The following is a 25,415-nucleotide window of genomic DNA, read 5'->3' as shown; positions in this document are numbered from 1 at the left end:
CAGAGCCAAGCAGCCATACTACCATCAATGCAATTTTTCAGTTCCTAGTGCTGTGAAGCCTGAAAAACATAATTTCAGATAGCAGTTACAAGAAGAAGAACACCTGCAAGTAGAAATTTACATTATTACTACATCATAGGAAAGCCAACCGCCAGAATTGTTGATAGCCTTTATATACATAGTCTCAAAATTTAAACTAAATAGCATAAACAAAAATATGTACGAATTCCAAGCCACTGAAGATACCTTGCAAAGAATAAAGCCGAAACGCAAATGGCTCAAAAATTGAGTTTCACTCAGTTGTAATTAGACGACACAAAAATAAAAGCTACTAACATAGCGTAATATACAAGAAGCAGTATGTGATGTGAAATGCACGTAGCCACGAAGCTGTCTTAAGATGGAAAGGTTTTCTTTTAATGAAGTTACTAAATCTCCTAATGCGAGTATAAAACATTCTCTTGCTTGGCAGTATAATATACGTAGTGGTTCAGATGACATGAGTTCAATGGCTCTTACTTTCTATAACTTCAGGTAAAGAACAGTCCTCACAAAATTACTTCGATACGAATGACTGAAAACTGAATCCACTAGACAGAAATTCCCAACAGTAATCATAATAACGCAATTTCCCATACACCATCCGCAACCGGAACTTCGAAGCGTAATTTCGTTCCAAAACGTGACCTAGGTAATCTATGGTCCAAAGATTCGCGGAACCAACTGAATGTTTAAACTATCGGTAGCCTGTAGCCCAGAAGAGTATTTACGTTTATTACGTAGAATTAGTAGATTTCTACCTCAACACCAGCGTCAAATCTTTCAGGTATAGTTATGATATGACGTCTCCCAGATGCGTGATTAAACTTGGGTTTACGTTATAAGCACCATTTCCTATAGTTTGCAAAACGAGTTATTTAATCAATGGAACTATTTGGTTCCAGACCTTCTCATTCTCAAACATCTATAATGTATGTATCCAGAGTGAAGTGAGAAATGAAAACTTGTATTAACTCTAGGTTTTGAACCCGGGTCTGCTACTCACGCAAAACCAATGTGACAGCGTGGGGTAGTGGTTAGCGCATCTGCTTACTGAACAGGAGGCTAGGATTCAAACTTTGCTCTTGGTACAAATTTTTATTCATATTACAAATTTTAATTCGTCGCGTAAGCCTGCATGTGAGTTTTTTATGACGATATGAAGTGGTTCATTCCTGCACATTGATAGAAACCGGCCTGCTGTACTTTCTGGATCCGATACAGTGATGTGAGAAAACATTATGACCATGTCCTCATTAGTGGGACTCAGGTCGCAGTGACAAGTTACAATTATCTGAACCGGAAGTAAAAAATATCCACGCAATTCTTCCGTTAGTTACTTTTATTTTCTCAGTGAAACGTAAGTAAATTAAATAATCTGAAATAGTATATAGGTATATTCAACTAGGGCGTTAGGACGTCGGAGAAAACCGTGCTGTCACGGATTAAGAACAAGTTACGAGCAGTGATTGAATAAGATATACAGGGTGTCACCTAACGTTACCGCTGGTTATATTTCGTAAACCATGTCAAATACTGACGAACCGATTCCACAGACCGAACGTGAGGAGAGGGGCTAGTGTAATTGTTTAATACAAACCATACAAAAATGCACGGAAATATGTTTTTTAACACAAACCTACGTTTTTTTAAATGGAACCACGTTAGTTTTGTTAACACATCTGAACATATAAACAAATACGTAATCAGTGCCGTTTTTTGCATTTTAAAATGTTAATTACATCCGGAGATATTGTAACCTAAAGTTGACGCTTGAAACCTCCGACGTTCAGTTGCGTGTTGTAACAAACACGGGCCACGGTCGGCGGGCAGCATCTGCAGGAACATGTTTACGATGACGACCGTGTTCACGAGTGTGGCTGTAGTGCACTGTTATGGTTTGGTCTAGCTGTCGCAGTGTCCGCATGTAGCGCTTGCTGCTGTTGTTATTCTGCATTCGTCTCCGCACGCAGACCAACTGTAGTACACCGTGTTACCAGACGTCTGTGATAGTGTAGTGTTGTAGGAACTGTGACCATGGTGTATTCGAACTCTGAAAAGGCGGAGATGATATTCATCTATGGCGAGTGTCGACGAAATGCAGCTGAAGCCTGCAGGGTGTATGCAGAACGGTACCCGGACAGAGAGCAGCCAACGTGCCACACATTGCAAAACATCTACCGCCAATTGTATGCAACAGGTATGATCGTAGCTCGCAAACGGGTCCGTAAAAGGCCCGTCACAGGAGAAGCGGGTGTAGTTGGTGTGTTAGCTGCTGTTGCCATGAACCCACACATTAGTACACGGGACATTGCAAGAGCCGGTGGACTAAGTAGTGTTATGCACATACTGCATCGTCACCGCTTTCACCCGTTTCATGTGTCGCTACATCAGCAATTACATGGTGATGACTTTAGTCATCGAGTGCAAATCTCTCAATGGGCATCAACAGAGAATGCGTTGCAGTTCTACCTGTTTACCGATGAAGCGGGTTTCACAAACCACGGGGCAGTGAATCTACGGAACATGCATTACTGGTCCGTGGACAATCCTCGCTGGCTAAGACAGGTAGAGCGAGAGCGACCGTGGACTGTAAATGTATGGTGCGGAATCATTGGCGATCATCTCATTGGTCCTCACTTCATTGCAGGGGCCCAAACAGCTGCAACATACATCGCGTTTCTACAGAATGATCTGCCAACGTTGCTCGAAAATGTCCCACTGGAAACGCGTCGACGTATGTGGTATCAGCATGATGGTGCACCTGCACATTCCGCAATTAACACTAGGCTGACCCTTGACAGGATGTTCGACGGGCGTTTCATAGGACGTGGAGGACGCATAAATTGGCCAGCCCGTTCTCCTGATCTTACACCTCTGGACTTCTTTCTGTGGGGTACGTTAAAGGAGAATGTGTACCGTCATGTGCCTACAACCCCAGAGGATATGAAACAACGTATTGTGGCAGCCTGCGGCGACATTACACCAGATGTACTGCGGCGTGTACGACATTCATTACGCCAGAGATTGCAATTGTGCAGCAAATGATGGCCACCACATTTGAACATCTATTCGCCTGACATGTCGGGACACACTCTATTCCACTCTGTAATTGAAAACGGAAACCACGTGTGTACGTGTACCTCACCCCTCATGGTAATGTACATGTGAGTCAGTGAAAAAGACCAATAAAAATGTGTTAGCATGTGGACGTAATGTGCTGTTCCAGTCTCTTCTGTACCTAATGTCCATCACCGTTCCCTTTGGATCCCTACGTAATTCGGTGCTCTCCGATACACACGATCGAACAGCGGAGGAGTGGTACTCAAGCGTCAACTTTAGGTTACAATATCTCCGGATGTAATTAACATTTTACAATGCAACAAACGGCACTGATTACGTATTTTTTTATATGTTCAGATTTGCTAACAAAACTCACGGGGCTCCATTTAAAAAAACGTAGGTTTGTGTTAAAAAACATACTTCCGTGCATTTTTTATGGTTTGTATTAACCAATTACACTAGCCCCTCTCCTCACGTTCTGTCTGTGGAATCGATTCGTCAGTATTTGATGTGGTTTACGAAATATATCCAGCGGTAATGTTAGGTGACTCACCCTGTATATATATATTTGAGCTGAGCTGTTCTTGTTATGATTGTTGAGACTAGACATGCGTCACGGACTGTCAGTCGTGAGTTGTCAGATAGTGGGGCAGTATGAAAATGGGAGGCAATGTCGCCTCGTATTATATATAACTGCAGTTGTGTCCTATCTGCATGTACGTCCATGGAGTGATATAATAAGCGAATTACAGAAGAGAAAAATCCATATCAGAAATTATTTCAAGTTGTTTCCCAAACGAGCCTTTTAGAAAAAGAAATCTGCAACAAGGAAGTGAAGTCCATATCTACATCTACATCTACATCTACAGCCATACTCCGCAAGCCACCTGACGGTGTGTGGCGGAGGGTACCTTGAGTACCTCTATCGGTTCGCCCTTTTATTCCAGTCTCGTATTGTTCGTGGAAAGAAGGATTGTCGGTATGCTTCTGTGTGGGCTCTAATTTCTCTGATTTTATCCTCATGGTCTCTTCTCGACATATACGTAGGAGGGAGCAATATACTGCTTGACTCCTCGGTGGAAATATGTTCTCGAAACTTCAACAAAAGCCCGTACTTAGCTACTGAGCGTCTCTCTTGCAGAGTCTTCCACTGGAGTTTATCTATCATCTCCGTAACGCTTTCACGATTACTAAATGATCCTGTAACGAAGCACGCTGCTCTCCGTTGGATCTTCTCTATCTCTTCTATCAACCCTATCTGGTACGGATCCCACACTGCTGAGCAGTATTCAAGCAAAGGGCGAACAAGCGTACTGTAACCTACTTCCTTTGCTTTCGGATTGCATTTCCTTAGGATTCTTCCAACGAATCTCAGTGTGGCATCTGCTTTACCAACGATCAACTTTATATGATCATTCCATTTTAAATCACTCCTAATGCGTACTCCCAGATAATTTATGGAATTATCTTCTGGTAAACCTTCCGGGATGTAAGGTCGTGGTCCATGAAACTCTTCAGCTCCTAACGTTTCGTCCAGAGCTGCGCTGGGCATCTTCAGAGAGGTGTTTCTCCTCCGGTGAGTCTTGCCGACTGACGGGTCGGACTTCTGAGAGCGACTTATGTATCGTGGAAAGGGCTAAGTACGGGCTTTTGTTGAAGTTTCTACGATACATAAGTCGCTCTCAGACGTCCGACCCGTCAGTCGGCAAGACTCACCGGAGGAGAAATACCCCTCTGAAGATGTCCAACGCAGCTCTGGACGAAACGTTAGGAGCTGAAGAGTTTCATGGACCACGACCTTACATCCCGGAAGGTTTACCAGAAGATATGTCATCCGGTCGTGAAAGCTTTCATACTACAATTTATGGAATTAACCGCTTCCAGTTGCTGACCTGCTATTTTGTAGCTAAATGATAAGGGATCTATCTTTCTATGTATTCGCAGCACAGTACACTTGTCTACATTGAGATTCAATTGCCATTCCCTACACCATGCGTCAATTCGCTGCAGATCCTCCTGCATTTCAGTACAATTTTCCATTGTTACAACCTCTCGATACACCACAGCATCATCCGCAAAAAGCCTCAGTGAACTTCCGATGTTATCCACAAGGTCATTTATGTATATTGTGAATAGCAACGGTCCTACGACACTCTCCTGCGGCACACCTGAAATCACTCTTACGTCGGAGGACTTCTCTCCATTGAGAATGACATGCTGCGTTCTGTCATCTAGGAAGTCCTCAATCCAATCACACAATTGGTCTGATAGTCCATATGCTCCTACTTTGTTCATTAAACGACTGTGGGGAACTGTATCGAACGCCTTGCGGAAGTCGAAAAACACGGCATCTACCTGTGAACCCGTGTCTATGGCCCTCTGAGTCTCGTGGACGAATAGCGCGAGCTGGGTTTCACACGACCGTCTTTTTCGATACTCATGCTGCTTCCTACAGAGTAGATTTCTAGTCTCCAGAAAAGTCATTATACTCGAACATAATACGTGTTCCAAATTTCTACAACTGATCGACGTTAGAGATATAGGTCTAGGTCACTCCACGGCGACCGAACTTCTACACAGGATCCGATGAACAATTCATACGTCATCGCCTCTTAAACAAAATAAATTACAAGGTACTGTCATAACTGATTAGCAAAACTATAACGATAGAGAACAGTTCTGTATAAAAACAATACTCTGTAGGAAGCTGATTTAATGCTGCGATTGGGAACTAAATGATGGAATTTAAGAGCTGGATCCACAGGTACCACAACTAATAAATATAGACGCATACTCTCATCTATATTATTAAATAACATTTCTTTACTACTCATTTTTATTACTTAATCACATTTTAATTAGATCCTGCAACAACACCTCGAACGCAGTACAGCACGATTCGGCTCGGCACAGATTCCGCAAGCCTTGGTACGTTTACGGAGGTGTGTGGCACCGGATGTCTGCGCAGGGCCACGCAACTGCCGTGAATTACGAGCTTGTGGTTTGCGGGCGTGGAGCTGGCGCCAGATGGCGTTCTAGCTGTATTCCACCGTGTTCAGACCAGGTAAATCTGGTGGCCAAGACATTAGCTTGAGTGAACTACCAAACTCCTCAGACCGTTCTAGGATGATTCTGGCCTTGTGGCAGCGACAGTTATCCTGCCGAAAGACACCCTCGGCGTCGGGAAGGGAAGTGGTGTACACTACTGGCCATTAAAATAGCTACACCACGAAGATGACGTGCTACAGATGTGAAACTTAACCGACAGGAAGAAGATGCTGTGATATGCAAATGATTAGCTTTACAGAGTATTCACACAAGGTTGGCGCCAGTGGCGACACCAACAACGTCCTGACATGAGGAAAGTTTCCAACCGATTTCTGATAAACAAACAGCAGTTGACCGTCGTTGCCTGGTGAAACGTTGTTGTGATGCCTCGTGTAAGGAGGAGAAATGCGTACCATCACGTTTCCGACTTTGATAAAGGTCGGATCGTTGCCTATCGCGATTGCGGTTTATCGTATCGCGGCATGCTGCTCGCGTTAGTCGATATCCAATGACTGTTAACAGAACATGGAATCGGTGGGTTCAGGAGGGCAATACTGAACGCCGTGCTGGATCCCAACGGCTTCGTATCACTAGCAGTCGAGATGACAGGCATCATATCCGCATGGCTGTAACGGATCGTGCAGCCACGTCTCGATCCCTGAGTCAACAGATGGGGACGTTTGCAAGACAAGAAACATCTGCACGAACAGTTCGACGACGTTTGCAGCATCATGGACTATCAACTCGGAGACCATGGCTGCGGTTACCCTCGACGCTGCATCACCGACAGTAACGCCTGCGATGGTGTACTCAACGACGAACCTGGGTGCACGAATAGCAAAACGTCATTTTTTCGGATGAATCCAGTTTCTGTTTACAGCATCATGATGCTCGCATCCGTGTTTGGCGACATCGCGGTGAGTGCACATTGGAAGCGTGTATTCGTCATCGCCATACTGGCGTATCGCCCGGCGTGATGTTATGGGGTGCCACTGGTTACACGTCTCGGTTACCTCTTGTTCGCATTGACGGCACTTTGAACAGTGAACGCTACATTACAGATGTATTACGACCCGTGATTCTAGCCTTCATTCGATCCCTGCGAAACAATACATTTCAGCAGGATAATGCACGACCGCATGTTGCAGGTCCTGTACGGGCATCTCTGGATACAGAAAATGTTCGACTGCTGCCCTGGCCAGCACATTCTCCAGATCTCTCACCAACTGAAAACGTCTGGTCAATGGTGGCCGAGCAACTGGCTCGTCACAATACGCCAGTCACTACTCTTGATGAACTGTGGTATCGTGTTGAAGCTGCATGAGCAGCTGTACCTGTACACGCCATCCAAGCTCTGACTCAATGCCCAGGCGTATCAAGGCCGTTGTTACGGCCAGAGGTGGTTGTTCTGGGTACTGGTTTTTCAGGATCTATGCACCCAAATTGCGTGAAAATGTAGTCACATGTCAGTTCTCGTATGATATATTTATCCAATGAATACCCGTTTATCATCTGCATTTCCTCTTGGTGGAGCAATTTTAATGGCCAGTAGTGTACGTAGGGATGCAGGTCATCCGCATTAATGACCACATAGTCCACGACTGTTACTGTGTCTTCCACTATTGCCGCAGATCTCAAAGAAGTCCTTAAGAATATCCTCACAGTGTAATATTGCCCCCACCAGGCTGTGTCCACGGTGCAGTGCTCGTTTCGAACAGCTGTTCGCCTGGATGACGGTGTATCCGAACACAACCACCGAGCTGACGTAACAAGAAAGGTGATTCATCCGACAAGGCGACACGTTTCCATGGATCCACGGTCCAATCTAAACATCCCATGGCGACTACAATCACAATTGAGGAAGCCTTCGGGCGACATGGGAAAACGCGCTGGTCGTCTGCTGCGGTTGCCTCATGTTCAACAATGTACGCTGAGCAGTGTGCTCCGAAAGACTTGTGCCTGCACCAGTACAGAAATGTGCCGTCAGTTGGCCACTGATCGACACAAAGAGGCGCCCACCGGACGAGGGTGCGCACCTGTATCTGCTCTAGCTAGATGAATAACATTTTCCTGACCTGCGGCCACCTCCACATCCGATCCCAGCCAACCCTTAGACCCCATACTGACCTGGTCGGAGAGCAGCTATGCCATTATGACAACCAGAAGAACGACTCACCACCCCTGCTTGGGTGTTGTAGCACTCAGGACAACTATGGCAGATAATGGAAACATTCTTAAAGAATAAGTGAAATCATTTTTGCTTAGCAGCTCTCCTTCTACTCCACAGATAAATTTCTGGAAGGATAATACCCCTATATCAGTTTTTTCAGCTACTGAATTTAAGCAGAGACCAAAATTAACGTAAAACACGATTATGTAAGATTTCATTACTTAGTCACATTTCCAATGAGATTATATTTGTGAGTCTGTTGACTCTATGTCCTTAAACTGACGCAGAACATGCAGAAAAGTAATCTAACTCCGAAACCTCTGAGCCTGATTTTAGGAGCATTAAATTACAAAGATGTAAGTTGGCTGATATCTAACGCTAGAGAAGGGCTGTAGACATAATACAAGTCTAATCTTCATGTTTTATTAATACTTTACACTTTATACATGGTTAATTCTGGACGTCGTATTATGCGGCTTCGCATTCGGTCTTGGGTAAAGCTCTGCTTTATAGCTGAATTTCGTTCCCAGTACACATAATGCATCAATTGTACACCGACACCCAGGCTATCGGCAACGGCAGCCTCGTTAGGAAACCATTTCTGTAACATTAGCAGCCGTAGCAGTTTTGATGGTTATGCCGCTGAACACAGAAAAAACAGCTCTAGAAAAAGAATCAAACAAAAAGGGAAGAGTGGAGGGTGAGTGGGATTGGATACTCTGTCAGTGTGGAGTTTACTGCAACGCATTATTGTTTTGATACTGTATATGATGGTGAATGAGGAAGGACCAGAAATGAAGTAACGAACAACACATAGCATACTTTTCCACCTCAGGATATGTCGACCGATATATTGCCCTATACGATAAACGAGCCTCCCTCACAAGTAGCCAGCAGTCTCATAGCACAAGAGAGGATAGTTTTATTCCAGGACTTTGAAGTGTTAATTTCTTGTTTCCAATGGAGTGGAACCATACAGGTAAGTTTAAAGTTTTGCTCCGAAATATCGATGTGAGGTGGACAAGTCAACTACGTCAAAATAAGTGTACTTGTATAGCTCACACGTAACCGGAAACGCCCACATACACACGAAATAAATGCTAATATGATAACAGAGAGTGTCGTGCAGTTTAAAAAAAAAGGCTGTGCCTAGAATGACGAAGAAGATTCTCACAAATCTTAGTGCTGCTTTGAAAAATAGTCATTGCTTTTTCAGTGGCTCTTGATATTAATTGCTGACAGAATTTGGCTTTCGTAGCTGGTTCGATCACTCTGTCTACTTCAGCTGCTCAGAACAGAAGCTAATCGCTGCAACAACAGCTATGAAATATTTGAATAGTAGGTTTTGGAATTAGAATTATCAGCTTTACGGAGAAATAAGACAAAAAGGGAAAGGAGAATCGAAGCAATAACGAAATCTTGATCAAGGGAAAAAAATGAAGGCACATTATTTTTTGTTTACTTACATGCAACATGCTCCATTGCGATATTTGTAGTACTACATCTATGTATTGTGTGTGTGTGTGTGTGTGTGTGTGTGTGTGTGTGTGTGTGTGTGTGTGGTACGTGTGTAGAGTGTAGTATAATGTTTATGTAAAACGATTATGATGAATAGAGAAGGGAGAGGGTGAAACTCGGTGTCAGCACATAGCCTACTCCTCGCGATTAGCACCAAGGGGGCCGCTAAGCTTAAGGTCCCCATGCGATGGACGTATCACCAGAGTCACATGCCCTCAAACTTCATGAGAAACTGCACTGAGGTATGGCATTTGAACCATGACATTGGCGCAAAATCTGGTGATTAGAGACTAAACGCCACCACCTCTTCTTCCCCTGCCAGTGAAAATTTTTTCCATCATCCGCGTTCGAATGACAACGCACAAGCGGGCCAAGCGACATAAGTTCATACAAAATCATGTTATGGTGCAACGTATTATTTAATAATATACACTATATCACCACTGAAAAAGCCACCAAAATGTTTCGACGCATTATTTTTATTGGTTTCTTCAAAAACGTATCGCCACAACAGAACATTTTACCGTTGTCCCCAATATCCTCGTAACCTGCTTTTGTGCTGTATTACTTCTGTTTCTACAATTTCTTTTCACAGTTTGCTTCTCACAGTTAAGTAACATGAGTATTATTTGGTCGATGATCCTCCACAGGCAACTAGGCGTGAGAGTAGAAAACCGCAACTGTACGCGCTACACCGCGCTTTGCAGTTGATTTTTTCCTTTAGGTTCGTCCTCCCACGGTAGTCCGCTCATGCAACAGATGGCAACTAATCGCTTGAAGAACATTAAAAATGCTACTGTACGCTACAGATCAATTGAAGAATCATTTAATACTTCATGCAGAGTTAATATGTAACATGAAAGCTACAAAATAGCAATCTCCTGATGAAGATCACAAAGCGTTAGTCATAAACTCGGCTGATTCTAACATTAATCGTGAGAATATTCGCCATTTACTGTGCCAGTCAAGTGCTAATTCCTAGTAATACATCCAACAGATAAAGAGGCGTGAGTAATAGATAAACGAAACCTGGGAATGGAAGTTTCTGTCGATTGCGAGGTTATTAGAGGCGAAGAATAAGATCGATTTGATTAATTGTGTGGACCGAAACAAATTGCTTCCTTTACATGAATTTCTTCCTGTAAGCGAGTTCAGTGAGAGTAACTGAATCTGTGGAGTTGCGAGACAAGGCACACGTATGGAATGAGTTGACCGTAGCCTTATGTAGCCACCACAAAGACTGTTTTATATAGAGACACGGTATTTGCTAGAAAATTATGTCCTGTTAAGACGGCGAACTTCCCTTTCATCCATGTTGCCCAAGTGGGAGGTAGCAGGGTACGATTACGTGCTGCCCGGCTTAATGAAAGTTAACACTAATGTCAAGAGGCCAAAATTATTACTGCTGCATGTGAAGCTGCTTCTAAACGTGTTATGTAACCGAGAACTGTTGCTTCGATTTGTGAGGATAAACAGCGTATTTTTGGAAGCTGTGGAGATGGCCATGCAGGGACTTAGTGTATCGAACCACTTCATTCAGCAAACAATTCAGGTTTACTTAGTGTGATTTCAGTGAAAATCCAATATGTTTGTAAGAACCATTATGTTATTCTCTTTGTCTTACTTCTTAGTTTTGTATTCAGTACCACGAAGAGCATTATTAGAAAAGTTAATACTTTTTATTATGCATGTTAGTCACATGTCTGACGAGATAGGGACAAGGATTTATAGGGATTAGAGCTAACTAGTCCTATACCGAAAGCCAAAAAGAAACTTTAACACTTTATTCACTCTCAGTAACACAACACAGAAAAACTCCACTGAAATAATTGATGATCATAATTACAAAAAGAAAATCATAGACGTAATTTCAGAAAGCTTTCCGAATTCAATTAAAAGGCATTGGTAACCAGTGTTACTCCTAATGCTAATAGTGTGTCCGCTGCAGAAATGGATATTCAATATTTGGCTTCTTTGACCATCAAACATTAATTTAAGCCAGAGACATTCAGAAGTTTCAACAGAAATAAACAAGAAACATTCCACTATCAGTTAAAAAGCATCAATCTGAAACTCTTTCCGTTACCACTCAACATTACCAACCTTTCAAAATTACAAAATTTTTTAACTTACCGATCGTAATTTGAGGAAAATTAATTACAATTTGATACCTTTCATTGAAAGCACACATCAGTTGCTCTCTGAAAATTGTTACGCTTTCCTTCCTACATACAATACCATTACGACTGTTTCTGTGACTGCCTTTGCTAAAAGGAACAGTAGCTCAACTATAGACAATTCGCTGTCGTAAGAATCACATAAAGTGAACAGATTTGCAGCTAAATACATAAGTTTTTATAGTCTCCTTTTGCATTTTCCATAACATTTACCATATTCAGCCCGGAAAATTATAATTACTTAATATTTACCAACCCCTTTCACCGATAAGGTTCTCAGACTATTCATGCCACCGGTGTCTTGCCTCAGTTTCAACAAGGTACCTTTGGCAATACATCGCAATGCACAAATCAGCTCGCTGTACCACAGGATATCTTGAGAGTGAAAGTTGATTAAATTAACATACTAGTTCCTTGAAACATTCCCTGAAACATTTTACCAAAAGTCTTTTGATCAACGGCGTTCTCAGAATCCCGTCAAGCTTCTAAAAAGAAAAACGGTCGTAACAAAATTCTACCATGCTCTTCAAAGTGATGACATCCTCTGGCGGGACTTAAATCCGTAATCCTCTGTTCGAACGATCGCAAACCCCCAAATGTTTCAATTCAGAACATCTGTCCACCATCGTCGACAACTACTTTCCGTCTTCCTCATCCACGATGGCGACACTCGATCCCCGTGCCTATCTTGTCACAAAAAATCTGTCAAATCTGTCCTCTGGATTGGACAACAATCACCGCAATCAGTCACTACTGTGTCACCAACCGTTTCTACCATCTCTCCATAAACAACACAGGATCACAGTCTCAAGTCAAAAGAATAAGGAATCTCACATTAACACAAGCACTTCAGATCCTTATTACACTCCTGGAAATTGAAATAAGAACACCGTGAATTCATTGTCCCAGGAAGGGGAAACTTTATTGACACATTCCTGGGGTCAGATACATCACATGATCACACTGACAGAACCACAGGCACATAGACACAGGCAACAGAGCATGCACAATGTCGGCACTAGTACAGTGTATATCCACCTTTCGCAGCAATGCAGGTTGCTATTCTCCCATGGAGACGATCGTAGAGATGCTGGATGTAGTCCTGTGGAACGGCTTGCCATGCCATTTCCACCTGGCGCCTCAGTTGGACCAGCGTTCGTGCTGGACGTGCAGACCGCGTGAGACGACGCTTCATCCAGTCCCAAACATGCTCAATGGGGGACAGATCCGGAGATCTTGCTGGCCAGGGTAGTTGACTTACACCTTCTAGAGCACGTTGGGTGGCACAGGATACATGCGGACCTGCATTGTCCTGTTGGAACAGCAAGTTCCCTTGCCGGTCTAGGAATGGTAGAACGATGGGTTCGATGACGGTTTGGATGTACCGTGCACTATTCAGTGTCCCCTCGACGATCACCAGTGGTGTACGGCCAGTGTAGGAGATCGCTCCCCACACCATGATGCCGGGTGTTGGCCCTGTGTGCCTCGGTCGTATGTAGTCCTGATTGTGGCGCTCACCTGCACGGCGCCAAACACGCATACGGCTACCATTGGCACCAAGGCAGAAGCGACTCTCATCACTGAAGACGACACGTCTCCATTCGTCCCTCCATTCACGCCTGTCGCGACACCACTGGAGGCGGGCTGCACGATGTTGGGGCGTGAGCGGAAGACGGCCTAACGGTGTGCGGGACCGTAGCCCAGCTTCATGGAGACGGTTGCGAATGGTCCTCGCCGATACCCCAGGACCAACAGTGTCCCTAATTTGCTGGGAAGTGGCGGTGCGGTCCCCTACGGCACTGCGTAGGATCCTACGATCTTGGCGTGCATCCGTGCGTCGCTGCGGTCCGGTCCCAGGTCGACGGGCACGTGCACCTTCCGCCGACCACTGGCGACAACATCGATGTACTGTGGAGACCTCACGCTCCACGTGTTGAGCAATTCGGCGGTACGTCCACCCGGCCTCCCGCATGCCCACTATACGCCCTCGCTCAAAGTCCGTCAACTGCACATACGGTTCACGTCCACGCTGTCGCGGCATGCTACCAGTGTTAAAGACTGCGATGGAGCTCCGTATGCCACGGCAAACTGGCTGACACTGACGGCGGCGGTGCACAAATGCTGCGCAGCTAGCGCCATTCGACGGCCAACACCGCGGTTCCTGGTGTGTACGCTGTGCCGTGCGTGTGATCATTGCTTGTACAGCCCTCTCGCAGTGTCCGGAGCAAGTATGGTGGGTCTGACACACCGGTGTCAATGTGTTCTTTTTTCCATTTCCAGGAGTGTAGATCAAACCGCAATTTATCATCTTCTAATAGCCCTCACCAAGTCCGTATCGTTCGATATACAAACACCTCCAGCCAGTCAATTGCTCCACCCTCTGCCAGATGGCATCTTTCTGGACAGTCCGTGTACGCTCGGTGGACAGCAACGCCAACCTTAAAAATACGTGATTCCGCGGAGGGGAGTGCATTAAGCAAAGACTGAACACTTCGCTCCACATTCAGGAATTTGTTTCCCTAAGGGTACTAGGAAACGCCAGCAATTCTCAAGGAAACATTAGTCTTTAAAAACGGCTAGGTCGAACCCGGCTGCATTCGTCAAAGAGCGGGCACTTCGCTCCACGCGTGAGAAATCTTCCCATCACCGGAGACCGGGAAACGGACGCTGTAGCTCACACGAACCGTACTCATCTGTCCAGACACTCCGAGAGCATAATGGCAGTGAAACGGAGAAAAGGCCGAAACACTGAACGTCTTTTTCCAAAACTGTTTCACAGCGGAAGCTCACACTATAGTTCCTCCTTTAAATCGTCGCGCGAACGACAAAATGACGGATCTCGAAATAAGTGAGCAAGGGATAGAAAACAACAGAAATTTCCCAACAGAGTAAAGGCCACCAGACCTAATGGGAAACCAATTAGATTCTGCAAAGAGTACGCAAAACAAATTGCTCCTCTTCTCGCAGTAGTGTGTGCTAGGTCTCTTGAAGAGAAAGCGTTCCTAAAGATTGCAAAAAAAGCAAAGGTCTTTCCCGTTTCAAGATGAATTATCGAACAGACGCACAAAACTATAGGGCTGTATCTCTGATAGCGTTGTGTTGTAGAATGTTGGAACATGTTTGTCCTCGCGTAGTTTGATATTTTGACATCTCTGAAGACCGAAAATCTCCTCCGCAGGAACCAACATTGCTTCCGAAAACAAAGTTTGTGTGAAACCCAGCTCGCTTTGTTCGTCCACGAGACTCAGAAGATGACAGGTACAGGCATCCGGGTACAAAGCGTGTTCCTCGACTTCCGGAAGGCATTCGATACAAGTCCGCACTGCTACCTAATGAACAAAAGACGAGGGTATGGGATATCAGACCAACTACGTGACTGGATTCTAGAGTTTCTAATAAAAAGAACACCACGTGTAATACTGAACCGAGAGAAGTCTTCAGACGTAGAAATAACATCGGGCGTGTCCCACGGGAGTGTTATAGGACCAGTACCTGTCAGAATTTATGCACCGAAGAGCCAGAAAAACTGGTACAGCTGCCTAATATCGTGCAGGTGTCCCGCGGGCATGGAGAAGTGCCGCAACACGACGTGGCATGGACTCGACTAATGCCTGAAGTAGTGATGGAGAGAACTGACACCATGAATCCTGCAGCATTGTCCATAAATCCGTAAGAGTACAAATGGGTGGAGATCTCTTCTGAACAGCACGTTGCAAGGCATACCAGATATGCTCAATAATATTCATGTCTGAGGAGTTTGGTGGTCAGCGGAAGTATACAAACTCAGAAGATTCTTCTGGAGCCAGTCTGTAGCTATTCTGGATGTATTGGGTGTCGCATTGTCCTGCTGGTATTTCCCAAGTCCATCGGAATGCACAATGGACATGCAGATGATCAGACAGGTTGCTTACGTAGACATCACTTGTCAGAGTCGCATCTAGACGTATCAAGGGTCCCATATCACTCCACGTGCACACGCCCCACACCTTTACAGAGCCTCCACTAGCTTGAACAGTCCCCTGCTGACATGCAGGGTCCGTGGATTCATGAGGTTGTCTCCATACCCGTACACGTCCATCCACTCGATACAATTTGAAACGAGACTCGTCCGGCAAGGCAATGTGTTGCCAATCAACAGTCTAATGTCGGTGTTTTCAGGCCCAGGCGAGGCATAAAGCTTTGTGTCGTGCAGTCATCAAGGTTAAGCGAGTGGGCCTTCGGCTCCGAAAGCCATATCGATTACGTTTCGTTCAATGGTTCGCATCTTGACACTTGTTAATGACCCAGCATTGAAATCTGCAGCAATTCCTGTCACGCTGAACGATTCTCTTTAGTCGTCGTTGGGTCCATCCTTGTAGGATATTCTTCCGGTCGCAGCGATGTCGGAGATTTGATGTTTTACCGGATTCATGATATTCACGGTACACTCGTGAAATGGTCGTACGTGAGTATCCCCACTTCATCGCTACCTCGGAGATGCTGTGTCCCATCGCTCGTGCCCTGACTATAACACCACGTTCAAACTCAATTAAATCTTGATAACCATTGTCGCAGCAGTAACCGATCTAACAACTGCGCGAGACACTTGTTGCCTTATACAGGCGTTGCCGACTGCAGTGCCTCTTTACATATCTCTCTATGTGAATACGCATGCCTATACCAGTTCCTTTGGCTTCGGTGTATATAAATGATCTACTGGATAACATCGGAAGTTCCATAAGGCCGGCCGCGGAGTGGCCGCTCGGTTTGAGACACCACGTCACGGATTGCACGGTCCCTCCCGCCGGAGGTTCGAGTCCTCCGTCGGGCATGAGTGTGTGTGTGCTTAGCATAAGTTATTTTAAGTAGTGTGTAAGTCTAGGGAACGATGACCTCAGCAGTAAGGTCCCTCAGGAATTCAAACACATTTGAACATTTTTTCATGAGGCTTTCCGCGGATAATGCTGTTGTATATAGTGAAGTCGCAATGCTAGAAAACTGTAGCGAAATGCAGAAAGATCTGCAGAGGATGGACGCTTGTTGCAGAAAGTGTCAAATGATCCTCACATAAATGGAACGTATTGCGAATACATAGACAGAGAGGCCTCTTAATGAATGATTACAGCCGACCGGGATGGCCGAGCGGTTCTAGGCGCTACAGCCTGGAGCCGCGCGACTGCTACGATCGCAGGTTCGACTCCTGCCTCGGGCATGGATGTGTGTGATGTCCTTAGGTTAGTTAGGTTTAAGTAGTTCTAAGTTCTAGGGGACTGATGACCTCAGAAGTTAAGTCCCATAGTGTTCAGAGCCATTTGAACCATTTTTTGAATGATTACAGACTTGCAGGGCAGTCACTGGAAGTAGTTACTTCCATTCACTATCTAGGAGCGACTTAAAGTGGAACGACCACATAAAATTAGTCACTAGTAAGGCAGATGCCAGACCAGTACTTTTCGTTACACGTCCACGGATATGCTGAGCCAACTGCAGTGGCATATGCTGCAAGAGAGGCATTCTGCATCAAGGTATGCTTCACTATTAAAGTTCAAAAAGCGTACATTCCTAGAAGACTCAACCAGTATATTGCTTCCTCCTTTGTATAATTAATATTATTAAATATAAAATTTTATATTAATATAGTTAATTATATTAATTATAATAATATAATTTAATATATTATCTATAATTAGATTATTTAACTAATTAATATTTAAGTTAACTTAATATAAAGTTAATTTTATATTAATAACATATTACATTAATTTACATAATTATATTAAATATATTTATTATATTATTTAATCTTTCTTTATAATTAGTGAAAAGAAAGATTAAATAAGAAAGAATATAATACATTTATCGGTATACATGTTCCATATTAATCTTTATTTATATATAATAGAGAAGTTGTTCAACTACAGAGATTCGAGGCCACACGGACGCTTACCAGCAATCGGTCTTCCCGCGAACCATACGCGACTGGAACACAAAAATGAGGAAATCACACTGGTAGCCTCAGCTACACAAGCTACACAACGTAAGGCGGCTTGCGGGGTACAGATGTAGATGCAGATGTAGAACAGCCATCAGAATTCGCTGACTGTCGCTTCCCGGACGGTTAGAGAGCGAGGATCAGGGAGTGGCAAGGCCAAACCCCAAAATGTATTTGGCTCAAAACACAATTATTTTACTTGAGGCCAGTGCTACACAAAGGCAGACTCTACACAATGTTATTGCCGTAAGGCATCAGTAACAAAAAGGTCACGTGCTCCAGCGGCACCATGATAAATGCATTAATGCATAAATATGAAATAAGCAAACAGTCCTGCAGCAACAGGGGCCGATCGAATGAGGCTTGATACTTTGATGAACATTTGGCTGAGGTCACACAAGGTGCTCCACTGAAACCTTTGCTTCACCGTGTTCTTCGTCGGTGTTTCAGTCGCGTTCGTTGGGAAGCAATACATGTAACTTCCACCCATGGTCGAACTGATATTTATCGGTAGAAATAGAGAAGTTTTCACTTTCATTGAGTGTGAACATTAGGTAACAACGGTGTCTTGTTGGAAACAACATGAAAGATGCGCTAGAGGATCATATTAATCTCTCCCAAATGCCTTTCAGGTGTTGCGCTTCGTGTCGCAATGTGATTGCAGAATCGTCTCTTCTCAAAAGGTGAATGAATTAAGGTGCCATGCCACGCATATTGCATTATCGCGATCGCACTATTCTCTTGGACTTCGTTGATGCTTGTCACTGACAGCTGGTTTGATGTAACTCTTCGTAGTGATTTCTGTCGTGGACAGTGATGCTATAGACACTCAGCTACCTTCGGCACTCTTGTTCGAATAAACTGCACAACATTGACTAATTAATCCATTTATGTCATACATTCATTATGTTCCGCAGACTCTGTACCGAAAGGAAACTTTCGAGAATGTGCAACAACTCCAAATTTACTTCAGTACAGTCATCAGAAGCGAGTTACATGCCTGGACACTAAAGTTACAATAGCGTGAAGAGGGCAAGCATCAAATGTCATACCGGCACGAATTGCACTACAAGCCTGTGTATACAAATTATTAGCATTTCAGTGCAATACACAAAGTAGATGAGAGTAATTCCAGCTGCATTCTGTATACAGGGTGTAACGGGTACAAGGGCAGATATTTTTATATGTCATTCCTTGACATGTGCACACATCAGCGTGTTAATTGTTTTTTATCTTTGTCGAACAGTCTTCTCGCAAACACATTACAAACTTTACGACCTGTTGTTTTGTATACGGCCGTACCACTACGCGCACTACGCCTGCCAGTACACACTAACCTTTTACGTCCACCAGTCGACACTTCAACACCTGATCTGCTGCCCAGTAGAAAATAAGAATTTATAGCTCTCTGTTTGCCACTTGTACTTTGAGGTGCTATACAATCTAGAAACATACAACTTGTAATAGCTGTAATTATTAGTGTGCGAATGACGTAAATCCAGATGTAAGGTGACCAACCTCAGTCACTAAAAGAAATATTCACACTCATTACAATCTTTACAATGAAAGACTTGGCAGCGGTATTCTTATTTTGAAATCTCATGTGAGTATTGTTTGCTGATCGGAATTCGTCGCAATTCGTCAGCACTGGATCTTAGCCTGTCGAGATAGTGGTTTGTGGTTCTGTTTCATTGCTGCTCACGCTGGTCAGTATCCGACGAGTGTGATGCAATTATGTAATTGTAGGGTTCAGGAGGGCTCTAATTGACACCATGTAGGGTATGTTCAATCCCATGTGGCAAGCGCCCGAGAGGTCAAACATATTGTTCGCTTGGCCTTGCAGGATCGTGTGGCCACGTCACGAATCTTAAGTCAGAAAATTTTGTTACTTTTTTTCAGTGAGATAAGCATCTACACAGACAGTGCGACGATGTCTGGACCATCAAAGACTGTCAGCAGAGAGACAACTGTGTCGAATTCTGTTGCCACAGCAGCAGGGGAAGGTGTGCTGACAACGGTACACCCATCGACATCACTGGCTACAAGAATGTCACCAGTCGGTTCATGGTTCTGTGCGTAGGAACCCGACGGACGTATCCTCATTTCACCGAGTGAAGTGGCGCAGTGGTTAAGCCACTGGACTCACATTCGAAAGGACAACGGTTCAAATCCGCGTCCAGCCATCGAGATTTAGGTTTTCCGTAATTTCCCTAAATCGCTCCAGGAAAATACCGGAATCGTTCCTTTGAAAGGGTACGACAACCGATTTCTTTCCAGTCCTTGACCCAATCCGAGCTTGTGCTCTATCTCTAATGACCTCTATGTCGACGAGGCGCTAAACCCAGTTTTCCTTTTTTTTCCCCTTATGTGGAGGCTCCGTCGAGGACAAACGTAACCAGACAGCATATGTCTTCGTCATGTGGGCAAAACATCTGACATGATGGTATCATGTACATTTGCAAGATCATCTCTGACCGGCCTAGCCAGTAATTTACACATCAGCCACAATATTTCTGGGATGTCAACACCGGTGGCTGTGCGCCGTCTATAATGTTATATTTCAACAGGACGCATGTTGCCCGTGCCGTCGTGGCCTACCGCGATACAGAGAGTATTCGAGTGTTGCCTTGGTCAGCGGGTTCACAGATGTCTCAGCCTAGAGACTGTCACCCCATCAGTCGCCAGCCACTACGATTAGTGAACTCTTACTCGGAGCGTAGGCAGGTTAGAGTCGTTGTTGCTCCACAGGTAGTAGCACTGTGTGATATATTTCGCACCCAGTAATATATGTAAATTACCTACAAATTTAATCACAATGGTGCACAGCACAGGAAAGAAAATTTTGTTATTTTCTAATGATCCTGGTGCTGTAATGTTGATGGACATCAGTGTGTGTACGTTGTATTAACAACTGACAGTCACAGTTCATTTAATCTAATACATGCTTTAAAGAAAGGTAGTAAACTATCAGGACAACTACCACTAAGCTGAAGATAGCTGCTGATGATTTGCCTTTCATCTCCAATAGCTTGCTTGGTATTTCCTATGACCATTATTACTTGTCATACATCGGTCAGCAGTCGTGGAGTAGAAAAGATTTGGTTACAGTACAGAAGATGAAGAAACGCCCATAGCTCTTAAGGGATGGAGTTTAGAGACCATTATTACTAGACCTTTTTGCTTCGGATGATTGTCCCTCCCAAAATCCTGAATATTGACCATTCCTCTCGAGGCACTGTCGAAGAACTTTCTACCGGAATCAACAACCTTAGACAGCCACGTCCCCAGGGCAAATAACACAATAATCTTTCATTTCCCTCAACTCTCGGACATATCTACACACCTTACTGGACAAGAGTCAAGGAGATGCAATCGAAATGCAAATTGGATTTCTGCCGAGTATCAACTGAGTGACAGTTGCTAATTGTTGGGTATAAAATAATATTGGCAACAACAAACGACATTAAACAAAAGATTTATTGAGTAACCCATCTCAAAATTCCCAGATCCCTAAACAGGTATCGACAGGGGGTTCACGAACTTAAACCAAACATTGCTCGAACTGCCAGTTTCTGAGCCAAAAATACCCATTGTGAATGGGAAGAGCTACCCCAAAATATAATACTAATACAATACTGCAAGTCATAAGCAAACGAAAATAAGCAAAGCAGAGTGATTTGCCGTGGAGGACTATCTCACAATGAAACACTGTTCTAATGGTAAATATAGCAGCTTTCACTATATGAACAAGATTCTGAATGTGCATTCCGTGACAGCTGACCATCTATTTGAACACCTAGGAGTTTAGACTGTTCAGACTCACTAACCATATGCATTTTCTATGCAATTACTATGTCAGTTTTATTTTAATTGTAGTTTTACTATAATATGTCAGTTTTACTTACTGTGATTTAGATTCAATTTATTTTCTACAAAGCCACGAACATATGTCTTTAACTGCACTATTTGATACATTACATTTGTTGCAATCAACATCCGTCACTATCAAATTAATATCATCAGCAAAATGACACGTTTCAGAATCAGTAGTCATGTTACAAGCTACATTATTTATATACACACTGTCGCAAAAATAAATCTGTCATCAGTCGCATAAGACTGGCGCTGTAGCGCCACTAAGAAGATGCAAATCAGATTTGCTTTAAATACACGCTGTAACGGCCTTGAGACTGAACATGGTGAGTCGATGTTAATCAAGAACAGCTTTAAGGTGACGAAGACGTCATTAACGAAAACCTCACAGACTTTGATCGAGGTCTTATAGTAGGCTACGTGGATGTTCCTTCTGCGGCGGCGGTGTTTACGACACTATACGGTTGCAAGAAGATCTGGCTCCGGACGGCAACGTGGCATTAGCGAACGGGAAGACCATCGTGTTCGGCGTATGGCTCTGGCGTATCGTCCTGTCAATGCAGCAGTGACACAACTAACTGTTACAAATCGGTTTCTTCGAAGACTGCTTCAGGTCAGACTCTCTGTGACGAGATTAGAATTATATTAATACCTTCATCTGCTGACGGGCGTTGATATATGTCAACGGGGACAGGTGAAAATGTGTGCCCCGACCAGAACTCGAACCCGGGATCTCCTGCTTACATGACAGACACCATATCCATCTGAGCCACCGAGGGCACAGAGGGTAGTGCGACTGCAGGGACTATCTCGCGCATGCCTCCCACGAGACCCACATTCTCACCTTGTATGTCCACGCACTACATTCGTAGTGCCCCACCCCAACACACTCATTACTCGTGGAAGACATTCTTATTAAGTCCCGTAAGAGTTCGGGGAACATTCGTGCATCCACACAGAAGAAGAAGGTCATGGCTGGTATTGCCAGAACTATGTACTTAAATGGATATGGTGTCTGTTCTTTCGGACATGTCCGAAAGAACAGGCACCATAGCCATATAAGACTCTGTGTGTGTGTGTGTGTGTGCATTCCGCTGACCATAAATCACCACTATTTGGGACTTCAGTAGTGTAAAGCGAGATCCCATTGAGGACAGGGTGGAGATCTTTTGTGTCTTCTGATGAAAGGTGTTCCTAAAATGATGACCGTATATTGGTTATAAGCAGGCCAGTTGAGGGCCTGCAAACAACCTGTCTGCGTGGTAGATACACTGGACATACACCTGGAACTTTGGTCTGTGGTGTGATTTCGCATGACAGCAGGAGCATTCTCGTGGTTATCTCACGCACCCTGACTGAAAATTTGTACATCTATCTGATAATTTGACCGATTGTGCTGCCATTCATAAACAGCATTCAAAAAGGTGGTTTTCAACAGGAAAACAATCACCCACACGCCATTGTTGTAACCCAATATGCACTTCAGAACGTAGATGTGTTGTTTTGTCTGTCTTGTTCAATCACCAGATCTGTCTCCTATGGGACACCATCGGACGAGAACTCGAGCGCCATCCACAAACAACATGGACCGTTGCTGTACCGACCGACCAAGTTAAACTTACACTTATATGTCGTACCTAGACAAATGTATTCCAGAAATTTCATTACTGTATATTAATTACATTTTGATGTTGTGACTTTTTTTCAGTCAGAGTATAAGCAACAGTACCAGTCCCACCACTGACCATTGAGACACCCCCACTATGCTTGGTCCCCACTATCTCATCTACGCCTGTACCAATTACATGTATGGATTCCTAATGTAAAGGACTGAGTTGTCTAGAATGGTTTCAATCGATATGGCAATAATTACAGTCTTTGTGTACCTTACATATATCCTTTATTCCGTGCTGTAAGTATTACCGCTAGTTTGACCATCACCTGTTGCTCTTCAGATAAACTCTTGAGCTCAATACAGGGGCCACATTTTCGCGCTAGCTGCGTCTTACGTAAGCGTTGCTTGCGTGATGCGCAGTGACTTTTAGTTGTTTTATACTGCTGTTTCCTGTTGGCGGCCACTCTGTTAACTTTGTAAGTAAGCAGAGGAGTCATGCAACACAACTGAACAAGTCCCATCTCGTACATAAACAGTTCTTACAACATATATGCAGCTACCGTATGTTATTGTTGGGCAGTAACCTAATGTAGCGACAATCCGAAAGTGGTTCACGTAGCGTAACACAAGGAATTGATTACCTACACATGTGACTCTTTAATTTCCTGTGAAACGAAACTGTTAGATGCTTTTATCTCTTGTGTAGCAACAATAGATAAACAAAATTTGAGTTGTGACTCTTACTACAATGTATATTAACACAAATGGGGTGAAACAGACGTGATGGAAATCTCTAAAGATTCCACTGTGAAAATAGAAATAATGGACCAGCATAGTTTTTACAAAGCATCATAAACACGTGCCAATTAAGGCTGAAATGAAAAGTTCAGAGAAGATAACCTAGGTAGAGAACAAAAGTCACCCTTCTGCCATCCGTACACCTGTTTCGCTTCCACATTTGTTTCAAGCGTGCTACAGATGTTGTTCCAGTTTATGAGGAATTGAATGAAAATTATGTAAACGAGGTAGATGAACTGAAAATACATTGATTCCAGTTTACCTCACGATAATGAATGACTGCTTGAACAGACCTACTTTCCCAGCAACAAACCAAAGGATTGTGAACGAGAAGGTGAACTCTGTTGCCCCAGGAACAAATACAGGCTACTTCTATCAATGTTCGATGCCTTGATAGCGTTTCCTGCTTATTTGTCTGAGCGGGAGAGCAAAAGAAAAATATGGAGAAATTAAATCATGCTCCAACCACGTAAAATCGCATAACTGAAATATCAGCATGAACAACATTTCTGGGTTTGCAATCATGATTATATTATTTACAGCGCTTGGATCACAGCGACGCAAGGCATAAACATTCCTCTTTTGTACAAGGATCAGATTGCTAGATATCTTGTTTGCACAGAATGAACAATAGAAATCCAGTGTGTATACTCAGATTTTTATTTTTTGTAGGAGAAAACTTGCTGGCAGTTCAGCATGGGACATTGTACCCTAAAGCTCCTATTTTCCTACTGAACAGCGCTGTATGTATATCTATCGGCTAGCCCCGCAGACACACAATGTTTACACAAGATCTTACTCAAAGGTTTCTCTATGAAAATAATTGAGATCTATAAATTTAAATCTACCGGTGTAAAGTCTTGGGAGCTCAGAGAGCCAACAACAAAAAGATGGAGTTGTTTGATGAGAATAATGAATTCTCAAACAAAATGGAAGTTGCTGTTTCCGTCTACTTTATGTTATTAGGAATAATCCGATGAATTGCAGACCCATACAACTGGCGTCGATTTGCATTAGGAATTTGGAACACATACTGTGTTCTAATATTATGAATCACCTCGAAGGAAACGTTCTATTGACAAATAGTCAACACAGATTTAGAAAAATGTCGTTCTAGTGAAACACAACTAACTCTTCATTCGT

This window comes from Schistocerca serialis, chromosome 1, assembly GCF_023864345.2.
Source record: "Schistocerca serialis cubense isolate TAMUIC-IGC-003099 chromosome 1, iqSchSeri2.2, whole genome shotgun sequence".
NCBI classification, from domain to species: domain Eukaryota; kingdom Metazoa; phylum Arthropoda; class Insecta; order Orthoptera; family Acrididae; genus Schistocerca; species Schistocerca serialis.
The sequence above is the reverse complement of the archived record's forward strand: the minus strand, read 5'-3'. Positions refer to the sequence as shown.